The following is a 6,433-nucleotide window of genomic DNA, read 5'->3' on the forward strand; positions in this document are numbered from 1 at the left end:
AGTTCCTCCTGACAGATGTTCCCAAGAACTCTACTTGTACGGCAGACAGCTGTAGCCTGCTTCAGGTACTCTCTACTCCTGAGTCCCGGCTCTCTATCCATGTTGCGTTGTGCCCCCAAGTCTCAGATGGGAGTAGTGCATTTACAGCCCAATACTCCACAGGTGTCTGCTGCAGAACCATTAGTGTCCATACAACCTCGGGGACCGGGCCCCGACCTTGCGCTTAGAACTTCTAGGCAGGGTTCTTCCTCTAACAAACGTCCTCTGTGTTTCCTTTTACTCCTACGTTCCGTACTTGTTTTTCCCTTCTATGGAACCTCAGGCTTCGGTTCAATGTCTTTCTCCTTCCTTCCTTTCCCGTGCCAGCTGGCTCAGGTCACTGAGGCAGCTGCAGCACTCCTTCCTCCATCCCTCTTTCAGGGATCCCCTTTCCTCACTCCTCTCTGAGTGACCTACTGAACCCCGAACCTAACCTGTCCTGCTCTTTTATATCTCGTCTAAACTCCACCCACCTCCCAGCACGTCTAGTGTTCCAAGCAGGGAACCACCAAAGGTGCTCTTCCTCTCTCTAAGCAAGGAGCCACAATGTGGTTATGCTGAACTACTCTATTGTGTGGGGTGTGAGTGTTGGAGCATGGTCAGGAGCCTCCAACTTACCTGGATGGTGGGGCACCACACCTTAGGAGAAGGTGCAGTACCTCTGTGGCGACTGAGCCTCAGGGGCGCCACAGTTGCATCTTCCAACTCCACATTTTCAACGCTTACGGATTTCTTGTCCTTTTGTTTGTGGTTCAGACATTGCGGATTTTGGGCCACTTCTTCTGACTCATTTTCAGATAAATTCTGAAGACATTTCAAAATTTCATCACTAGTCAGACCCCTCTGCTTACTCTGCTTCAAATTTACGCCGCAAAAAGGGAATTGTAAGATCGCAGAAGTAATAAAATGACACTGTACAAACATGCAGAGCTGTAGCTTCAACTGTAATGTTTGCTACTGAAGTGCAGACAGAAATCGCTACAAGAGACAGTGATCAAACATCTTCAGACAAGTTTAGACAAAGCAAAATGCTGAATCATCCCTGATATGCAAAGATGCAATTACACTCTACAACTAGGGAGAAGCACTGTGATTTTCTGTACTCTGTAATATTAGGTGACTTGCCTACTACTACTTTTATGTATGGGGTCAAATTGACCCCTTCAGTACTTATAGGTATGAAATGTAAAACCCGGGCCCCTGAAAAAGTTTCAATTCATTTTTGTGCCCTAAAATATACACTACCATGAATAAATAAAAGTCACAAAAAGTCAGAACTCATTTGTTAAAATTTTAGAAATTATAGGAAAAAGAAATAGCAAAAGGGTCAAAATGACCCCTCCGGTAGTTCTAGTGTTAGTTCACCAAGCACAGACTCGGTCCTCTGGTCTAAATTAAGCCCTTGAGAAGAAATAACTCCTCCTCTTGAGTAGATATTTCACAAAGCAAGTAAAAAAGAGTTTCAAAGCAGTACGAATAAAAGAAGCTGCACATAAAAGATTGTTAAATCACATTCAGCAGCAACTACTCCTGTTTTTAACACCACTTTTTCATAAGCCACTTAATTCACCAAGCCCAGTGAGACCACCTTGCTATTTATGGATGGTTGCAAGACTACAGTGAAACCTCTGAAGAAGACCACAAGGACCAAGGTCCTTTTCATAGTCAGAGAATCATAGAATGGTAGAGTTGGAAGGGATCTATTGGGTCCAAGCCCTGCCTCAATGCAGGAGTCAATAAGTCATCCCAGAAAGTCAACAATGGTCAACTACTTCAAGATGACAACCACTTGCTACAATTTTTTCAGTGTAATTTTGGGTGGTTTTTAATGATGAGTGAATCTGCTGATATTCTGACTCAGCAGTTAGCTGATTTTGGCAAAGAAATTCAATTTACAGCAAAGTTATTTGAAGCAAATAGCAGAATTGACGCTTTCAAAATGTGATTCTGGAGAAGGATGTTATGGATACCATGGATGGCAATAAGAACAAACAAATCAGTTTTCACTCCCCTGCTCGGCTGGCTATCAGTCTATGTGTTGGAGAGTGATTACAGCGCACTCACAGTATAATTAGCGGTAACTGTAACCGCTCTATGCACCGCCCCAATGCCTGAAAGTGAGAGGCTGCAGGGGGAAGAAAACTTCATTTTCTCCTTGCAGCCGCTGCTGCAGTAAACCCTCTACACAGTTTGTAAATGCCATTTGCCTTCAGACTATCACGGTAGTTACCGGTACATCTACAGGAAAATGGCTTATCTGGAGGTGACAGGTTCAATTGTTCTCAGGCTAAAATAGATTCAACACGTTAATCTCAAAAGCAATACCTTATAAAATGCAAGAAGTTCAAAAAAATTGGGGCCATGAGAGAAAAAAAACAACTCAAAAGCGTTTTGGTGACTGCAATCCTGGACTCATATTTAGGATTTCGGGACCAATGTGCACTATGCAGTACATCTGCTTCCTAGGATTCTGGTTATATTTTATATATCTTTATGTTTCTGTCACCACAGATGTCTCCAATAAGACCCAAGTGGCCGTGTTTGTATTTTCTGGACTGACTGATGATAACAGACTGAAAACGTTCCTCTTCGCTTTATTTATTGTAATCTATCTCGTCACCATATTCGCAAACCTTGGCCTGGTGGCTATTGTTCATAGATCCTCCAACCTCCAGAACCCGATGTATTACTTCCTCAGTTACCTTTCATTGGTGGACGTCTTCTATTCTTCTACCATAACCCCTAAGATGTTTTTAGATCTTATGTCTTTGAAGAAGACCATCACTTTTGAAGCTTGTGCTCTCCAGTTCTTCTTCTATGCCGCTCTGGCCTCCATAGACTCTTCTTCTCTCCACCATGTCCTATGACCGTTTTGTTGCCATCTGCCATCCTCTCCATTATGTCTCCATAATGACTAAGAAGAAATGTCTATGTTTTGTTCTCCTTTCCTTCTCTGTTGGCTTTTTCCAGTCCTCTGTACAAACTTCCTGTGTTTTCAGTCTCCAGTTCTGTGGGTTCAACCTAATTCACCACTTTTTTTGTGATGCTCCTCTGGTCCTCAGATTGTCCTGCTCAGATACTTCTACTTGTGACATAATAATTTTCCTCATAATCAGTATTTTGGGGATGGGTATGTTGACGACTATACTACTGTCATACTTTTTAGTCATCCTCTCAGTTTCACGCTTGTCCTCAGCCGAGGGCCGGAAGAAAGCCTTCAGCACCTGTTCATCTCATCTCATCTGTGTTGCTATGTACTTTGGAACTGTATTCCTCACCTACCTACATCCTCCTTCCAGGGTCTTGTCCATACAAGACAAAGTAGCTTCTGTTTTTTACACAGCAGTGATTCCAATGCTAAATCCCTTTATATATAGTCTGAGGAACCAAGATGTGAAAAGGTCCATCACAGCATCAGTTCAGAAGCTGTTAGAAAACTGTAAAAAATCTAAAAAAGAAAACAAATGAATTTGTAAAATGGTCTCACAAGTTTATTTAGAAATGAGGCTACAGCAAAAAAAGACAAGAAAAAAAAGAATAAAAAAAATGTGGCCATGGACCGGCAGTGTGCAGAGATTTAATGTGACCACACTTCTTTTCATCTTTCTTCCTATACTCCTTTCTTAAACTCTTTATTTTACTGTAATCTTACTTTTAAATAAACTTTCAAACTCAAGTAATCCTGAGGAAATAGATTTAGGCTAAGTTCACACTAGGCATTTTTGCAGCTTTTTTAATGCAATTTTCAGCTGGGGTTTTCACAGTACCAACAAGGTCTATGAGGTTTCAGAAATCTCATGCACACAGCCTGTTTTGTCATCAGTATTTTGTGCTTTTTTTGGACTTAGAGCACGTCACTTCTTTCAGCGTTTTTTCAGAATTTTTCACCCATTGAAAAGAATGGGTGGTGAAAAAACGCTGAACAATCGCAGGTATCAGGCTTGGGAGTGTTTTTGTGCTAAAATCTGACTTTTTTTCAACACTAAACTTTATGCACAAGAGACAACTCGAGCATGACAAAAACCGCAGCAAAAAAACTAAGCAGAAAAAACAAGGAAAACATGCTTTTTTTTCTGCAGCTTCTTTCCTGCCAAGAGATCAGATTTTGCTACAGAAAAAAAAGGCTGAAAAAACACCTAGTGTGAACTTAACCTTATTCTTTCTTAACAAATTGGTGGAGAATGCGGGCATTAGCCACTAGAGATTATTAAAACAATCTGCTGAGGATCAACTTTGAATCAAATTACATGAAGCAAATTACTAGAAGCAATGGGATGAAACTGAATGGGAGGAGACACAGATTAGATATTAGAAAAAACTTTTTGACAGTTAGAGTGATCAATGAGTGGAACAGGCTGCCACGAGAAGTGGTGAGTTCTCCTTCAATAGAAGTCTTCAGAGGCTGGACAGACAGGCTGGGATGATTTAGTGAATCCTGCTTTGAGCAGGGGGTTCGACCAGATGGCCCAGGAGGTCCCTTCCAACTCTACCATTCTATGATTCTATGAAATTTGCAGATTCCACTAAATTCAAGCAATTTTGACTTCAATTTGGAATAATAGCAAAAAAATATAGCAAGCTCTCAAAGCGTACACAGATCTTTCAAAAGAGACACCAAACAAAAGGAAATCCTTCTAGAAAATTGGGCAAATTCTTAGACAAAAGAACATATCCAATCATTGGAGATTCCCCACCAAAATTCCGGTCATGCATCACGGGAAACTTACTCCTATTATGAGTCCAGAGGAAAGACTAAAAATATTTTCTGATTTGAATGTACAGTAGGTTCTACATGATCTAATCCGAACTATCTCAACCAATCCTGCTGTAGATTGCAAATCTCCATTAGGAGTGATGATTAACATGTTTTCCATCTCCAACACAAGGCTCGGATGTTGGGCTACCAGGACGCTCCACCCCAATGGAGACTAATATTTCATCAGGATCCTCCGGGACTGTTGGGAGGCTGTTTACTTGTTCTTTAGAGTATGTTAGATTACTGTTTCAGTGGGATTTTTTTCAGATGTAAGGTGAAAGTAGGGATCATCATAATCATTCGAATGTTTGAGCAATATGTATATTTATCTGAATGTTATAACCAATGTTATAGTCAATATAAAGGAGTCTTAACTTCTTTCCTTTAATGTCAACGGATTCAATACTGCAACAAAAAAAGATTTACGACATAGAAAGTAATACATCATTCTAAATTGGATATCATTGGGCTAGAAGAAACCAAATTTTCCTCAAATAATCCCCAAGAATTAACTACCGTAATAAAAATGTTCCTTATTTTTTACATCCTCACACACTAAAAAGAAAGCAGGAGTTACTATCCTTATAAAAAAAAAACTCAGTGTCCTCTGAACGATTATCAGAAATGAATGATAAGAATGGAAGGTATATTATTCTTGTGTGCAAAATTAACGACAATAGATACAATAGCTTACCTTTAGTAAATGTATCTGGTCCAAAGAAAGGTCAGATCACCTTTTTCAATAAAGTAATAAAGATAATTCATGCAGGGGGCATATATGCACACTTTATCCAAGTACAGTTTATCAAAGTACTGGCAGTTATAACATGGATGAATGTGACACGCATCTCTATTCTCTTCATACAGGTAACCAGCTTTTCCAATCTCTGCTCTGAATCCACTCCTGTGTCTGCATTCAATGTCAGCAAGCAGTTAATCCTGAATGCTATCTCTGTGTTTTCAACTCTGCAAGCTTATATCTGGTATAAAGTTTTTTTCAACTTACTCTGCTTGTCCCCTTATGTTGTGAGGTCAAGAAACTTTTCAAAGTGCTTTATGATCCATGTAGTGCTGGACATGTGTTTATTTGACCACAACACTTTATTGGGTCCTGGTGTCTCAATTTAGTGTGATTGATTAACGAGAAGAGAGAGAGCCAAAAAAAAAAAAAAAAGTTCTAAGTCTTATCCTCCTATATATTCAGACATAGCTTCGGGATAGCATTTATGCAGGGGGCATTTATGCACACTTTATCCAAGTACAGTTTATCAAAGTACTGGCAGTTATAACATGGCAGTTAGACAGGGCAGGAGACAGGTAATACATTTATATACATCTACTCCCTGTACAATAGGAGTACAACAAATATATACCATATGCATTTGTATAATTTATATCCTGGCCGCTGCATTCACACACATCCACCGCCCTGGCATTAACTCTCTACACTCCATCCACATTGGCCCCTCGCTTCTTTCCTCTCCTATGTATAGCACTCACACTCTTTTCACGTTGTTAAACTGCACAGATCCAGTCAGTCCCACCATTCAACATCAGAGACGCTCTCACAAATCACTTAACCATCTGCTCACTCTTTCTATCCTCCTTCTCCTAGTCGCAGGAGACATTGCTCCCAAC

The 6,433-nt window shown here is 40.2% G+C and overlaps 1 pseudogene; it reads left to right on the forward strand.

Annotated features, from left to right (window-relative positions):
* The first annotated feature begins 2,483 nt into the window (after positions 1–2,483).
* Positions 2,484–3,507, forward strand: LOC141050167 (olfactory receptor 5AR1-like; annotated as a pseudogene).
* The last annotated feature ends 2,926 nt before the right edge of the window (positions 3,508–6,433 follow it).

This window comes from Dendrobates tinctorius, unplaced genomic scaffold, assembly GCF_039654945.1.
Source record: "Dendrobates tinctorius isolate UK_male_01 unplaced genomic scaffold, ASM3965494v1 ptg000151l, whole genome shotgun sequence".
NCBI lineage: Eukaryota > Metazoa > Chordata > Amphibia > Anura > Dendrobatidae > Dendrobates > Dendrobates tinctorius.